The 17,025-nt window shown below is 42.4% G+C and overlaps 1 protein-coding gene across 12 annotated transcripts in view; it reads left to right on the top strand.

Moving 5' to 3' along the window:
- The window catches only part of FBRSL1 (fibrosin like 1), an 827,250-nt gene that overhangs the window by 246,264 nt on the left and 563,961 nt on the right, over positions 1 to 17,025 (top strand). The gene's annotated exons all lie outside the window — the stretch shown is intronic.

The following is a 17,025-nucleotide window of genomic DNA, read 5'->3' as shown; positions in this document are numbered from 1 at the left end:
GGAGCCTAACAGAATTTTCCTGCTAGGAATGCATCTACTTGATCATTTTTTAATATCTCCCATCCTGGTCCCCTCCAGAAAGTTTGGACCACAACTCCCATCATCCCTGACCACTACTCACACAGACGGGGAATGACCTGGAACGCCCTCCCATCAGATGTCAAAGAGATAAACAACTACCTGACATTCAAAGACATCTTAAGGCAGCCCTGTTCAGGGAAGTTTTTAACGTGTGACACTCTTAGTGTATTTTTGGTCTTTGTGGAAGCCACCCAGAGTGGCGGTGGAAACCCAGCCAGATGGGCAGGGGTACAATTTTACTATTATTATTATTATTATTATTATTATTATTATTATTATTATTAGAGTTGTAGTCGAAAGCATCTGTCAAGCATCAAATTGGACAATGCTTACAACCTTAAAAACAACAACCAGTTTTACAGTAAGGTACATAGTTCCATATAAGCAGCTGCCTTAGACAACACAGAACAATCCTACTCCATCTTCTGCATGACTACAAGGGGTTGACCCATTGTGATGTCACAGTGCATCTGTGCAAACGCCACATCGTCCTTTTCCAGAATTCGTATTGTTAGCAAAGTTCTTCAAATATAATGCAGATGGAAGAAAAACAGTGTATAATTTGAGAAAGGAACAGCGGCATTCAACTGAAACACTCAGAAGAAAAACTCCCTTAAAACTACGCAGCCAGTCAAAACAGGTACTCCCTCAGTGAAGCTCATGCCACTCTTCATTGTTGCTAAGCAACAGCCCACTTCTTGGAGCATAGATGCAATAAGCGATTAAATAATAAATAGGGTTGTTCTGTGTTCTCTGCTTCCTGGGGAACTTTAAGATACCACGCAAAAAAAATTAAAATCTAGCTGTGGAGCTGCGATACTGCAGCTGAAAGTGCTCTCTTGAGGACAGGAAGCTATTGGGAACCGTCCAGGACTGTGTGCTGTGGCAGTATTATTAACCTCAAGCATTCAAAAGATCTGTGTCAACTGCAACCACAAATTATAGGATGGGATTAAAAATAATGATAGTGTTTAGGGTGGGGGGGAGGGAGAATAATAGTCTGAGGTTTCTTTTCTCTGCCTCCCTCTCTCCCTCTCCTCCTGCCTTCTGAACCTTTTCACTTACATTCAGCTGTGCAGCGGCTATAAGCAAAGTGCTGGCAGCAGCGTTCTTTAGCCCATTGAACTGTGGTGCATCCATTTGTGGAAACCTTTAAGAAAAGAGAGGCTGTGTTACAATCTACTCTGGTTCACAGTGGATTAAAATGTGCTCTTGAAGGAAGTGGGGGTGGGGGGGCATATGGCCTACAGGTTTCTGAAGTGCTACCTTCCATCTACTCTCATGCCTTGAGTTGCCCTGATGTGTCTTGACCACAGTTGTTAAGAAAGGATTCTTTCTCTAATGATGGAACAGATTCTCAAGTGAGGTTTGACTGGTCCTTCCTTCCCTGCCTTTTATGTTGGCTTTAATCCAACTGATTTTTGTTTTTGTTTTTTATTTTATTTTATTGTAATTTAGCCAGTTAGATTTTTAAAGCCATGTTTTTAGTCTGCTGTTAAGGACAGAATTAACACCACCCATTTAATAATTCTGTGTGTGTGTGGGGGGGTACTTACTAATCTTTCTATCTTGGAATCCCAATCACGATTTATTTATTTTAAATATTTTCTGTTTTAAATGCTTGGAATGCCAGCTTTGCAATGATTAGTATTTGTTTATGTAAATATGTTTTTTATATATCCTGTTTTGTGGGGTGGAGCCTATGTTATTATTGCTGAATCAATATTCTTTTGGGGAAGAATCAGGGCAAAACAGAGAATTCAAATATAATGCAGCAAAAGTATAAAGCCTCACTAAAGATTCAATTATTTATTTATTATTATATTTATATTCCACCTTTCCTCCAAGGAACTCCAAGTGGCATGCTCTCTCTCTCTCTCTCTCTCTCTCTCTTTCTCTCTCTCTCCATTTTGTCCTCATAACAACCTTGTGAGGTAGGTCAGGCTGAGAGAGAGGATGCTTCCGAATGCAATCCACCCATTTTTTGGAAGTATTAGACAGTGTTGCAACAAACACGTTGCAGTGTATTTTTCCACCACTTTCCTTATTGCAAGCAAGTGAGGGCTTGACCACCTTAATATCACTTGATTTGATAGGAGAAGCTTTGATAGCAGATTTTGGAATAATTATCTTTTGTCAGTACAGATCAAAGCTGAATTAGGAATCTTTCTCTTCTTCCTATCTTACCCCTACTAACAGTCTATCACTGACCACCAAGATTTGGTCAGATCTAACATCCCTACTGGAGCAGATTTATACTTATTGTGAGGATTTTAATGCCCAAATTGAAGGAACTGCAAAGGGTCTATTGCTACCTTTAAGGCTTACACTTGGAATATATTTTCCTAACCTCACACTGTTCTTTGGACAAGAAATATAATGCACAGGGCCTGAAATTGTTTGAATTCGTATTCTAGCCTAATTTATTTATTCTTTGTGGTAGTCCTGTAGACCAGTGTTTCCTAACCTTGTGCCTCCAGCTGTTTTTGGACTACAATTCCCATCATCCCTTGCCACTGGTCTTGCTAGTCAGGGATGATGGGAGTTGTAGTTCAAAAACAGCTGGAGGCACAAGGTTGGGAAACACTGCTGTAGACATATCTAAGGGTCAGTGCACTTATTTGAACAAACATGGTAGAACTGCTGTCTCTCCTTTATTCACTTTTGTGAACACCTTTGAAGTGTTAGAATGAACAGAAAGTGACCATTTTCCAATAGCAATGACCATAGTATGTCCTTTAGAATGCATAGCAGCAACCAACTCTGCAAGAGTGTACATAGCTATGGCAGGTGTGAAAAGGCTGAAATGGTCTCACAGACTGAGAGTTATAATCTCACAGTTATAATCTGACAAGCTTCCATCAACTTTTTATGAGCAGATTGCCAAATCTCATTGTCTTTCCACAAATTCTCACAGAGCTCAGGCCTATTTGATAACTTCAATAACTACACACAATCAGCACATCTTGGCTGGTTTGACGTGTCAATGCAAAGTGCCTAAGAAAGTTCTGGCTAAGACAGTTAGGGATTTGCATAAGAATCCATCAGGAATCTATAGAAATATTGATCAAATATAGATTGGAAAACAGGAGTCTGAAGTGAGTTCACCATAGGAATGGAAGCTTCTACCTCTACCTCTGATTGGGTTAAATATTTTCCCAATATATTTGGTGGTAAGTTTGGATAATCATATGTACCAGCAACCTTCCTGAATGGCAACTAGCCTCCAATAGTGATATAAAGGCCCTTATTTCCTGCCTGAAATTAAGTAAAACCCCTGGAAAAGATAGACCATATTTGCCCGTGTATAAGACTAGGATTTTTCCTAAAAAATAATGTCCAAAATTTGGGGGCATCTTATACACAGATAGACCTTTCCCCATTTTCTTAAATCGGAGTCCCCAAAAATAGGGGGTGTCTTATACCTGGGGGCATCTTATAGACTGAAAAATATGGTAGTTGCAATTGAAAATATTCAACCCCCATTGCAAATTGGGTTTATTATCAAAATTTACAGACTTTCAGCTGTTTGCAATGGGCAAACCAAACCAAACCAATTGACAGTTACAATTTCAGTTGATTTTGGGGGAAAACCATTTGAAGCATCCATTGTGTTGAGCTATTTCAATTGCTTCTGTTTGATTTGCTCATTGCAAACAGCTGAAAGTCTGTAAATTTTGATAATAAACCTGATTTGGAATGGGGGTTGAATAACTTCAGTTGCAACTGTATGTTTCCACCTGAGCTCTATAAGGAATACTTAGAATGGTGGGTGCCTATCCTAGCTGGCTTATTTAACATTGCTTTTATTTATTTATTTGCTTGTTTGTTTAAAGCTGCTCTTTAGCAGCTTACAAATCACCAAAAAAAGGAGAGAGAATCCTTGTCATCAGGCTTGCAAGGCATGACACAATAGGAATATTGATTAGGAGGGACCAGGAGGAAATAAGCAAATGCAGGGTCAAGTTCTTAGTTGCAAGTTGGAATGGAAAACCTCAATAAGTATTAGACGAATTCATGGAAGATAAGGCTATCAGCAGCTACAAGCTATGATAGCTATGTTCTGTCTCTAGTGCTGTAGGCAGTGTATCTCTGAATACCTGTGCTTGGAATCACAGGAGGAGGGAATGCTGTTGCATGTCAATCCTGCTTTCAAGCCTCCCACAGGCATCTGGTTGGCCGCTGTGAGAATAGGATGGACTAGATGAGCCACCTAGTCGACCACTTTGACTGTGTCGACCAGGGCAAACTATGGCAAGTTCTTAAAGAAATGGGAGTGTCTGATCACCTCATCTGTCTCCTGAGAAATCTCTATGTGGGACAAGAAGCTACAGTTAGAACTGGATATGGAACAACTGACTGGTTCAAAATTGGGAAAGGAGTACGACAAGGCTGCATTTTGTCTCCCTGCTTATTTAACTTATATGCAGAATTCATCATGCGAAAGGCTGGGCTGGATGAATCCCTAGCCGGAATTAAGATTGCTGGAAGAAATATCAACAACCTCAGATATGCAGATGACACAACCTTGATGGCAGAAAGTGAGGAGGAATTAAAGAACCTTTTATTGAGGGTGAAAGAGGAGAGTGCAAAATATGGTCTGAAGCTCAACATCAAAAAAACGAAGATCATGGCTACTGGTCCCATCACCTCCTGGCAAATAGAAGGGGAAGAAATGGAGGCAGTGAGAGATTTTACTTTCTTGGGCTCCATGATCACTGCAGATGGTGACAGCAGCCACGAAATTAAAAGACGCCTGCTTCTTGGGAGAAGGGCAATGACAGGCCTAGACAGCATCTTGAGAAGTAGAGACATCACCTTGCCAACAAAGGTCCGTATAGTTAAAGCTATGGTTTTCCCAGTAGTGATGTATGGAAGTGAGAGCTGGAGCATAAAGAAGGCTGATCGCCGAAGAATTGATGCTTTTGAATTATGGTGCTGGAGGAGACTCTTGAGAGTCCCATGGACTGCAAGAAGATCAAACCTCTCCATTCTGAAGGAAATCAGCCCTGAGTGCTCACTGGAAGGACAGATTGTGAAGCTGAGGCTCCAGTACTTTGGCCACCTCATGAGAAGAGAAGACTCCCTGGAGAAGACCCTGATGTTGGGAAAGATGGAGGGCACAAGGAGAAGGGGGCGACAGAGGACGAGATGGTTGGATAGTGTTTTCGAGGTTACCAGCATGAGTCTGACCAAGCTGCGGGGGGCAGTGGAGGACAGGAGTGCCTGGCGTTCTCTGGTCCATGGGGTCACGAAGAGTCGGACACGACTAAACGACTAAACAACAACAACAAGATGAGCCACCGGCCAGAGAGGGCAGGCTCTGTTGTTCTTCACACAGTGCCTATTTCAATTGGAATCAGTACCCACAAGAGGCAGGGATGTCCACAGACTTTGATTGCTTTGAAAGAGCATGAGACAAATTCATGGAGGATGACACTGACCCAGATGGATCTGTTCCACTCCACAGTTGGAGGCGGTATGCTTTGGAATGGCAATGCTGGAAGCTGCAGGAGGGGAGGGTGCTGTTGAGCTCAGGCTCCACTTGTGAGCTTCCCGTGAGCATATGTGAGATGCTGGACTGGATGGGCCACTGGCCTGTTCTAGCAGTCGTTTCTTAAGTTAAGGAGAGGAGGCCATTGCTGGTCTGACAGAGTAATCCTATATCCCTTCTCTTCACTCCTCTGTTGCAGCCTGATACTCTAATGACCGCTGGCAGGTGACAATTGCGGGAGGGAGAAGACCAGCTTTTTAGCAGAACTAACATTGACCCTGTGTCTTCCTTTCTTCCTTCCAAAGCGGGATATCAAATCCAAACTCCTCTTCTTCCTTCCTTCCTTCCTTCCTTCCTTCCTTCCTTCCTTCCTCTGATGCAGCTTGATGCAATGGCTGCAATTAGCCACCCCTGATCTAAGGCAAGAGCCCTCAACCTTGTCACTCCAGATTTACCTTTAGCCCAAACGTTATTGTTGCTGTTGTTGTTGTTGTTAAATTTCAATATCACACTTCATCTGAAAATCCCAGGGCAGTTTACAATATAAAACATGTATTTAAAGACCCGCTTTTAAAGCTTACACTATATATTTTTATGGTGTTCCACATTTTCAGGGAACTGCCATCGGAGCCAGAGGGAGAGGGAGGGCTCCAGAGGGATTCCAGAGAGCGTCCCGGGAGGGAGAGAAGCAGCCCATCTTCTGGGGAAGGAAATCAGCGTAGCACCAGTGGAGAAGGGGGGCAGATGGGGGAATCGGCGAGGTGGCTCCATGACTCTTCGCCGGAGACCAGCGGGGAGAGCACGGGTCCTCCGCTGCCCACACCCTCCCTGCGCAGAAGGCTTCCGCGCAGGGAGAGTAGGCGGAGACTAGGCGTCAAAGAGCTTCTTTGCTGGAAGAAGTTCAAGAAGCGCCCACTGATGGATTCTGCCAGCGATTGAGACAGCCACGGGTGAGTGGCTGTTCGGACAGAAAGGGTTCACTCAGGCAACCCAGCCAGGTGTGGCGCCGATTTTATGCATGAGCAACCCCTAGAACCATTACACACATTGTTGATCTTAACCGTCTTTTTAATTTTTTCTGTAATATGCCAAACAATTATGAACTATTTTAATAAAATAAACAAGCTTGAGCCATGTAACTAGATATCTATGCATACACAAATACTCTCTGTATTTATATGTAATCTTAACCATCTTTTGAATGTTTGTAAATACCTGTTTTTTTAATCGAGAATTTCTAAGTTTTACGGTAATTTATCTTGTTGGAAAATGCTTAGAGGCTTTCTTAAAATTAAACAGCATATACATTAAGTTAAAATAAAACAAACAAAAGTGGTGGCAGTGCTGCTGCTGTGACCCACTTTAGGTCATGCCAGGAATCGCCAGCATGAATCGGAGGCCCTCCAGATGTTGGGCTCCAACTCCCATCAGCACCAGCATTTTTCAGGCTCGATGGGAGTTGCAGCCCAGCCCTGCAACATCTGGAGGGCCACAGGCTCCCAGCCACTGTGGCAGCGAGTGACCCTCCCATCCTTCCTGCGTAAAGTTATATTTGGGGGAAAGGATGTTACCGCCATGGTGAGAGTGCCCCTGAGAGAGAATAAATCTCCTTTCTCACTCTGTAAAGAGAACAAACAGTACATCTGTTCCTGACCAGTGATCCCTGTTTCCCCTCGTGCATACACACACACACACACACACACACACACACACACACACACACAGTCCTGTGAGGAAAAGCAGTGGTTCTGTATGTCTGAACTGGCACATCATGAGCTACACCGGAAGAGAGGAAGAGAGAGATGGTCCTAGCCAGCTCTTGTTTAAAGCCTTTTAATGATGTGGGTCTGACTCTGCTGGGTTTTCTCACAGAAGCGTACAAAAGAGATGCTTGTTTTCCAGCGCTCGGTGGTGCTTGCGTTGCAAAATGCAGCTCAAGGCAATACTACTGTATTCCCACTTCCCTCACACCCCACACCCCTCCTCCTTCTCCTCCTCCTCCTCCTCCTCCTCCATGCATTTCCATTTCCAGAACTGTGATTTTTCAGGGAGCCAGTTTTCATACTGCTAACTGATGGATGGTTTACATGAACTGTTGAGAATACACACAGCTTGACTAAGCACATCTCTTGATTTCAGGACATCTTTTAGGTTAAAAAAACAACAACCCACACCCTCTGTTTTTCATGTGCAAGGTTTTCTAGCAAGGTTACTTGTCACCACAAGGGCAGTGGGGAGATGATGGCTCTGGGCTATTTGTTAAGCAAAGTCAGCTCTCCAAACCCTCTTCTGTGCAAAGGAGGAAGGCCTGGAAACCAGCTGAAACCATTGGGGAGAGGGGAAGTCACAACATTCCCCTCCAAGAACAAGAAGGATTCCTGAGGGTGCAGATGCTTGTTTGTTGAGCAAATGTTTAGCTTCGAGTTAGAAACATTCGTGTCAAAACAACAATCGTGTGGCATCAGCAACAAATTTATTATAGTATAAGCTTTTAAGGACTAGAGTCTGTTTCAATCAGATGCTTGATAAACGTTGAATATTGACATGAGCTTTAATCTAGGGTTCACCTTATCACTGATTTTGATTACCGTACTTTTTGAATATCTTAAATGGGTTTTTTTCTGTTTCATTTTTACTGATAATTTTATTGTTTTATTCTTTTTGTAAACCGCTTTGATCTAGCCTGGTTTTATTACAACCAATTGGGAAATAAATAATTTTTGGGAAATAAATGTTATCTGCCTAAGTTGGCAGGTATATACATATATGCACAGGAGGGGGGGAGAGTGGAATAAACTGCAAAAATTACAGACTGTAACAACCATATTAGAGCATAAATGTATGTAAAACAATTACAGCAACCAATCCCATATCAGTGACTGTGATAGCACATACATTTTAGTGTTGGTAAGCTATTTAACAACAGTAGTAGGTTAACAACCCATTATCTCAATTCAGGCTGCAAGTAATAGATTTGAACTTGCTGTTCCCAGAGGGGCAGCAGCTATCTTAGGGTGCAAGCTCATTGATATCTCGGTTTATTGCACCAAGCTTTAGGGTTGGGGGAGTTTGGATATGGTGGTCTCCTTTCACCCCACCTAGAACAGCTCTGCCAGGCTAAAGTCACTCCACTGGCACTGAGTTTCCCATTCCGCCTGCTGGTAGTAAAAGTGGTAGCAGCCAGCAGAAAACCCAGAAATGGAACATTCTGAGCAGTGTTCGAAATTCCCCAGCTGCCAGGCGCGTTTTGCGTGGTTCCAGTTGCGATCATGTGGAGATCTCTGGATGCCAGGTTGGCAACTGACATCTCCATCTGTCTGGCCCCTCCAGCTTTCTTAAGTTGGTAAGAAGAAGAGCTTATTTCCTGCATTTATATCCCACCTTTCCTCCAAGTAATACATGGTTCACACACACCCGTCAGTTAATCCCTACGATGACCCTGTGAGGTTGTTTAAGAGGTTGTGACTGGCCCAAGGTCACCCAGTGAGCTTCATGACTGAGTCGGGATTTGAACCCTGATCTCCCAGGTCCTAGTCCTGTTACTCTGCAAAAGGGGTTTTAGTTCACCCCAGGTCTCCAGGCCAAATGAAGACATACAGCGCATGGAAGGAACTCATTTTTATTCATGAATCTGCATGAGCGGCCCAGAGGATCGCTCCAAAAAGCTGGGCTGAGAATACAAAATTCAAGACACTTTTATAACTTCTGACTAACTCGTGAACGATCTCTTTCAAGCAATATAACGGGGTAACAAAACGTGTGGACAGCTCATGCATACGTTTTCATTGGTTTGCAGAAACATGTTCTTATCTGCATGTGCAACACCATGGCAACAGGCAGTTTTAAGCAAAGTTTCATTTTCTACTGCCAGTCTTTGAGTTACTCTTTTTCTTCCTTTGAAGTTCTCCTGGTCTTCTTCTGAAGGCACTGCTGTTCTGTGCCAACAGATAAGGAAAGCAAGGAGGACCCTAGACGGCTTCTTTGCTAGCAAAACATTGAATTGCAGCTTCTATTCACAGATGGGGGTGCAGAGAGAAGAAAGCTTAAACTTTCAGGTTTAAAAGGACGAAGTGTTCTCAATCCTTGTTTTACTTAAATGACAGAAATGATCTGATCGATACTGAGCATCTCTGGCTTTGGAATTTAACGGGCATAGCATTGTATTAATTCTAGAAAACAAGTGCATTACATTACCTTAGCTAGCCAACATCAGAATTTAGATACTTTAAGGCTATTTGACCACTGCTTGCAGCTCACAGGTCACATGACACTCACAGCCACACGTCTGCCCACAGATTTCTTACCTGGCAACCACAGTGCCTCACACCTGCTTAAATTGGACATGGAATAAGCCTTTTGTAGCCCATAGAAAGCTTTTCTAAAACCTAATTGCAGTGCAGGTGCAATTTCAGGGGGGTTATAATGGAGGGAGGGTAATTGTGACACTCATGTGGTGCCCAAAACCATTCATCTGCTTTGCACATGTGTCCACAATCTCCCAAAGGTTGGCAACCCCTGGCTCTAGTTGCTCTTCAAGTGCTTAAAAGGCTGGAAGCAAAGTTTGGTGCCATCTGGGGTGGAAATAAATCAGGCTCTAGGTGTTTAGAGTAAGAAACAAAAGGGAAATCTGTGTTAAGATTGCTAGACTACAGTTTACCTACTCATGTCTGTGGCCTTTCAAGTCAGCAAGACAGAAGGTTAATTAATGCAGACACCATGTTAATTAGATTACACATAGGCCTTGCTGGTGCAGGTTCCAGTTACAAAATGTTCCTCAAGGGACAAAGCAATAAATTAAATCGGTTATCTTTGGAAGTATAAACACTAGGAGTGAAGACATGCCCATATCCCCAGTGCCTTCTGGATAACAGGCATTGTAGTTTTCACTATAGTTTTTAAAGGGCATAGCAGGGTTTTTTAAAAGAACTTGAAAATGCTGAATGTGAAGTTTGACCCAGCAAACAAGTCACAATAAAACACTGGTTTGTGTAACATTGCCAGTCACCTTGAGCTTAAAAGCATAAGAATCAGAAGACTCTGATGTCCTACAAAGGTAAAGAACTATATCTATATTGCAATAATTATTTCTAATTGTTGGGATATTTTGCCCGTGTACAATTTCCTTTGCAAAATGACAACCCGCCCACAAAGAATAAAATGAGTTTTTACTCATTTATATGTGTGGAGTATTGGCAGAAGATTAGGAGATAGGAGAGCATTATCAACTATGGTGTGGGTTATTTCTTGCATTGATGCTTCAGCCAATTTTCATATGAAAATTGCTGACAGCACAGCAGGCATTAGAAAGGCTAGTTGCCTAGTGCCTGAGTGCCCTGAATTGTATTGTGAGCTTTTGCATTAATCCTTTGGAGTAAGAGATTTGTTAACTAATTTTGCAGATTGAACTGCAATCCCTTGCAACATACCGTATTTTTTGCACCATAACACTCACTTTTTTCCTCCTAGAAAGTAAGGGGAAATGTCTGTGTGTGTTATGGAGCGAATGCCTGCGGGTGGCAGGGGGGATCTGCTGCAGTCGTGAGCAGAGGATCCATGGTTCCCCTTCCTTCCCTCCTCCGTGGTTACAAAGCATGGATCCATATGAATCCTCAGGATTTTTGCATTGGGCTACTCCAAACTCACTGTCAGATCACATGTCTGTGGCCACAGCATGAACCACAAAAATCATATATCCACTATTTCGTTTAGAATATATTTTTTTTTTCCTCCTCTAAAAGCTACGTGCGTGTTATGGTCTGGTGCGTGTTATAGAGCGAAAAATACGGCATATTTAGATCATACAGTCCAAAGAGTTTGAAAAGAATCAGAATGCCATCTCAACCCCACAATGAAGTGAGCCTCCAAAAGTAAACATAGTATTGTAAAGTAGACACATAGTACTGCTATCAAATTTAGTTACTTCCTGCTGCTGCTGCTGTGTGTGTGTGTGAGAGAGAGAGAGAGAGAGAGAGAGAGATACATAAATACTACTGAAGAATACATGGCAATTTTCCCCCTCTGGACTCCAGGATACAAATGACTGAGCAGCAAATAATGCATGATATCTTCAATCTGATTGTACCCAAATATACATTTCCGTTATATAACTGAGTTTCCAAGGTATCTCCCATCCAGATATACCGAGGGCATCTGCTGGAACCTAAGATCTGTCAAAGCTGTCAAAGCTGGGTAAATGTAATTGTCTCAAAATCTTGGGGCACGGAATGATTAATCTTGATTTGGGGGTACCAAATAGAAAAAAAGCATTAACAATGGATGTTCCATCTTGATTAGCATTGTGATAAAAAAAAAATCCCAGTTCCTAAGAGTATGTGGATTAATAGGCAGACGTTTTTCTGTTCAAATATTATAAATCCTTAGTGCATCTTGAAATGTAGGTGCTCAACTTCCAAGCTTCGATTACTCCAACCTGCAAAGCTTAGTAAGATTGTGGTCCTCCAGATCATTTAATCTGTGCCAGTACTAAAGTATGCTGAATCAATTCTGGCTGCAAACAGTAGAAGCCTCAGTTCAGCCCTGAGATGGGTAGATGTGGTCCCTGGGGAACGCCCCAGTGTTTGCCTCCCAAAGTTGGGTGACTGGTTATCAAACTGAGTTACTCTCCCCATATACACACACTTTGACCTTGTGTGTATTGTATGTGCGAGTGAGAGAGAGTGTGTGATTGATAACTGGTTTGACTTTTATTTGTTTTGATTTATTGAATTTATATGCAGCTTTTCATTCAAACAAATCCCAAAGTGGCTTACAAGCAATAAATAACAATTGCATACTAAAGCAGAATACAACATCACAAATACACATATAAAACAATTAATAAATTCAACAATTAACCAAACAATTACAATCTATAAAACACTACTAATAAATCAACAGATAAAAAATGATCTAAGCATCACAATTACAGAAGTCATTATATTATTAACATGGCATTTATAATCTGTAGAACAATAAAAACAATAACAAATAACAGTGTTTAGATGATTATTATTTAGTTGTTAAGTTCATGCACACACTCCCCATGCCCCCATGACTCATAACTGATCATTCAGTTCATTAAAATACACATAAAATACACTTAATGTCCATTGTTAAACCAGCATCTGGCTGAGAGTTCTCAGTTGGTGTCGTGGTGGAAACATTGGATGTTGACTTCGGGTTGCTTGCCCTGGCGTCCTTGATGAGGAACTCACCCACATCGCTCTCGGTAATCAGGAGGTGCATTCCAAGAAAGTCCAAGATGAGCTTGTCCCTCTGGAACAACAAGTCACAGCTGAACTCGGTGTGGAAGCCAACCAGGAGGTCCAGCAGCACTTTCACACTCAGGAAATGCTCGTTGTGCCATGGCCCATCCACCGACAGCTGCTCCATCTTCTTCAGCTGCCCCTTGGCTAACATGGTGGTGGAGAAAAAGGATGGTGGAAGGAAGCAGTTCTTCACACAACATAGGCAGCTGGAATCCACCACTAGTGTAGGCAGGTGAAGAAGAGGACAGGGAGTCTGCCCCTTTCATATAGTTGTGTAGAAGAGGGTATTTCAGCAGGTGTTCAGCTATTAAAGGTGCAGGAGCCCTGCTCCCTTTTGTATCTGGCCAATGTAGGTGCAAACTCGAGATATGGTGGTGGCTACAAGGTTAGATGGCTTTAACAGAGGACTAGACCAATTCATGGAGGAGGGAGGGGATCTTTCAGCAGCTTTTAGTCACGGTGCCTAAACAGAATCTATAGAAAGACTCCCAGACTTTGCAATCTTTTAAGGAGGCCTTTCTCTTGGCCCCATCAGCTCTGCAGACACATTTGGTGATAACACAAGACAGGGCCTTCTCCGTGACTGCTCCCAGATTGTGGAACTCAGTGGAAAGCTTGCCTGTCCTCCTCTCTTTTTTCTATTTTCTCTTTCTTTTTTACATATTTTTTTATTAAAGATTTCTTGGTTTACAGAAGTATGCAATGTCTCTTTTTTCAAGTTACATTTTCTACAGATCAGTTTCATTTGTTGGGACATTAGTGTTACATTAGGAAAAAAAGGGGAAAGAGGTGGAGTGGGGCATTGTGAGTGGGGTGGGGTGGGGTCAGGTGGCAATGTTTCTATTCTACTTAATGTATGTGTGGGATTTTGTGTCAGCGTCGCTTGTGCGGGTTCTCTTCACTATTCATTTGTGTTCCTTTGGTGGTGAGAGAGGTTGGGGTTGGCCTAGGGTGTGGTTGTTTGTTTGTGACTGGCTGTGGTGAACTTTGTTTTTGTGTGTGAGTGGGGTGTGGGTGTGTTTTTGAATCAGGTTAGCCAGACTGATTCGCATGCTGTTGGCAGATTCTTGTCATTGTCTTGTTGGGCTGTGTATGTGATAAAGGGGAGCCATACCGGGGTGAAGGCGTCTTCTTCTATTTATCCCTGTGTCAGTTTCAGTTTATTGGTTAGTTTTTCTAATAAGGCTGTTTCCCATAATATTTGATACCATTGGTCCATGCTGATTCCTGACAGGTCTCTCCAGTGTCTGGCTATGATGTTTCTCTCTCTTTTTTCCTTTTTGCCAGCAGTCAAATATTTCTTTTTTCATGCCAACCTTTGGCTCTTACTGCCTGTTGTGGCAGAGTCTACTGAGGGCTGATGTTGTACATTCTCTCTCTGTCTCTCTCTCTTGCTTTTTAAAAATCAATCCCTCATCCCAGGGAACTCTGGGAATTGTAGCTCTGTGAGTGGAGTAGAGGGTCTCTTAACAACTCTCAGCAACCTTAAAAAAGTTTCTTCCAGTAGCACCTTAAAGACCAACTAAGTTAGTTCTTGGTATGAGCTTTCGTGTGCATGCACACTTCTTCAGATACGTATCTGAAGATAGGTATCTGAAGAAGTGTGCATGCACACGAAAGCTCATACCAAGAACTAACTTAGTTGGTCTTTAAGGTGCTACTGGAAGAATTTTTTTTATTTTGTTTCAACCTTAAAAAACTTCAGCTTCCAGAATACTTTGGGGGAAATCGTGGCAGTTTAAAGTTGTATCAAAGTGCTTTAAATGCAAGCATTTCATTTTCCCAACCATACACCCTTAGTTACTTTTCAAATTGTGTGTGTGTGTGTGTGTGTGAATTCATAATTTCACTTCAAGCAGAGCATCAGTTTCCTCTTTCCCTAAATTGTTCAAAATGCACATGGGAGTAAGGGGTAGGAGTGGGAGACAGAGAACAACAACAACAACCTTAGCAAATGTGCTCAGCAGCCTATTGTTCCAGCCAAATGGAGAGAATAAAAGATAGTGTTCAGACATAGCCTATCCGCAGCAGCAACCAGGGACCTCTGATAAATTGATCAAGGGACTCATTTGACCCGAGGCTTGCCTGTTAGAGAACATTGTTATAGGCACGTTGTAATCACAAATGTAATAAAGAGTCTGCATTGTCCTAAGGAAAAGAAAAGGAACATGTTGTGTAGTTTGATTTTATTGTGGGAACTCAAATTACTGTCTGCTGACCTGGGGTCATCTGAAATAAGTTTTTAACCCTGAGGCAAAGCCCCAAAGTCAAGGAGCTTTCAGATGGCTCTTACCTGAACCTTTTGACAAAATTACTAGCTCGGATTGTTCACTGAAAGAAGAGGTCGTGAAAATATGAGGCCATTTTGGCAAATTATTTCAGCTGCAAAAGGGTAAAACCTTTTCCGCTGAGCCTAGGGTTATTGAGTTGTCTTGATGTGGGAGAGAGAAGGGTAGCAATAGGAACATAGGAAGCTACTGAGTCAGAGGACTAGTCCATGTATTGCCAACACTGGCTTGCAGTAGCTTTCCAGGATTTGAGACTGGGGGCATTTACACCTGGAGGTGTCAGGTGTTGAATAGGGCCTTCAGCATGTGAAACAAGTGCTCTACCACTGAACTATGGTGCTTCCCCTAAAACTAAAATAGGATTTCATTCCTGGTGGTTTGTAATAAAGGACTGCTTTACAGACATAGGAATCTGATTTATACTGACAAAGACCAGAATGCCTACGTGGAGATGAAAGGGATTGTACACCTTCTGCATGCAAAGCGGATGTTCTACCACTGAACTACAGTTGTACCTCAGAAGTCAAACAGAATCCATTCTGGAAGTCTGTTCAACTTTCAAAACGTTTGGAAACCAAGGTGTGGCTTCTGATTGGCTGCAGGAAGCTCCTGCAGCCAATTGGAAGCCGCGAAAGCCTTGTCACACGTTCAGGTTTCAAAGAACGTTTGCAAATCACAGCGCTCACTTCCGGGTTTGCGGCGTTCGTGAGCCAGAACGTACGAGTAGCAAGGCATTCAAGAACCAAGGTACAACTGTATAGTCCTTTCCCCAGCTTGTAGATCTTGGGACTTCCAATTCAGCAGTTTTTTGGCTTTTGTTTTTTTCTTTAAAAAGACAGTTAAGAGACACAGAACACCCACACCAATGGGAATTTACAGTATCTGGGCCTGGAGAAATGGAAGGAGGCTGAGCTCCTTGGAATTGGAGTTCCAGTAAATAAAACACTCTCGGAGGGTCTAATAATGCTTTTCTTTGCATATCGATTATTTGTTCTTATCCCCTCAAAGTAATTTGCTGTTAAATTAAAATTAAAGAAATCAGCAACAGACAAAAACTTGAATGCTTATCCAACTATATCTTTTAAAAAGAATAAGTCCTACCTACCTCACTTGAAGAATGAGTAAAACAAAGGCCTCGGACATAATCTATCTATCCTCCCAATCAACAACCACAAGCCTTGGTTACATAAGGATATGTTTGCCTGGCAGCTAAAAAGAGACATCAGTAGCAACAGATGTGCTTTCCTGGAGAAAATATTATACAAACAAAGGGCCACCACTGAAAAGGTCAACAAATCTCTGCACCTTCTTTGAAGGGGGCACATGAAGAAGGGCCTCAGATGATGAATGCAGCAGTATCCATAATTTAAAAAAAAAAAATTTGAAAGAAACTATTATCGTTTTTGTCAAGACCAGAGGCTTCCAGATGGGGAAATGGTTTGGCTGGAAATACACTTGAGCATATAATTTGTGGTGTTCCTTCTTTAGTAACCTGTTCTCAGGAGGTTGCAGGGAAATGCCACTTCTAACCAGTTGAAGGAAAGCTCAGTTGCCACACAACCTTGAAACTGCTCCACCTGGCCACGCAGCCCTGAATCGTAAAACGGGCATTAAGCTGATTTGCAGTTTAGGAAGGAGGCTGTCCAAGAGCTGCCTTGCCAAGGGATAACATTTTCAGCAGCTCAGTGGAGAATTAATGCCATCTTCCAGCCCAGCTGTGTTTGGCTTGGTGCTGCCTTTTTAAGTGGGTGCAATAGCTTCCTGAAGATGATACAGAAAATTGCCAAAGGGGGAAAGGAGCTTCTCTGTGACTAGGGATGGAGGAGAAATTTGATCCCGTTCACGTTTAAAGAAGAAGCTGCCAAATTTCCACTTTCTGAAACATTACATGAAC

This window comes from Podarcis cretensis (assembly GCF_951804945.1).
Source record: "Podarcis cretensis genome assembly, chromosome: 16".
In the NCBI taxonomy this organism is placed as follows: domain Eukaryota; kingdom Metazoa; phylum Chordata; class Lepidosauria; order Squamata; family Lacertidae; genus Podarcis; species Podarcis cretensis.
Note: the sequence above shows the minus strand (reverse complement) of the source record. Positions and strands in the feature narration are given on the sequence as shown.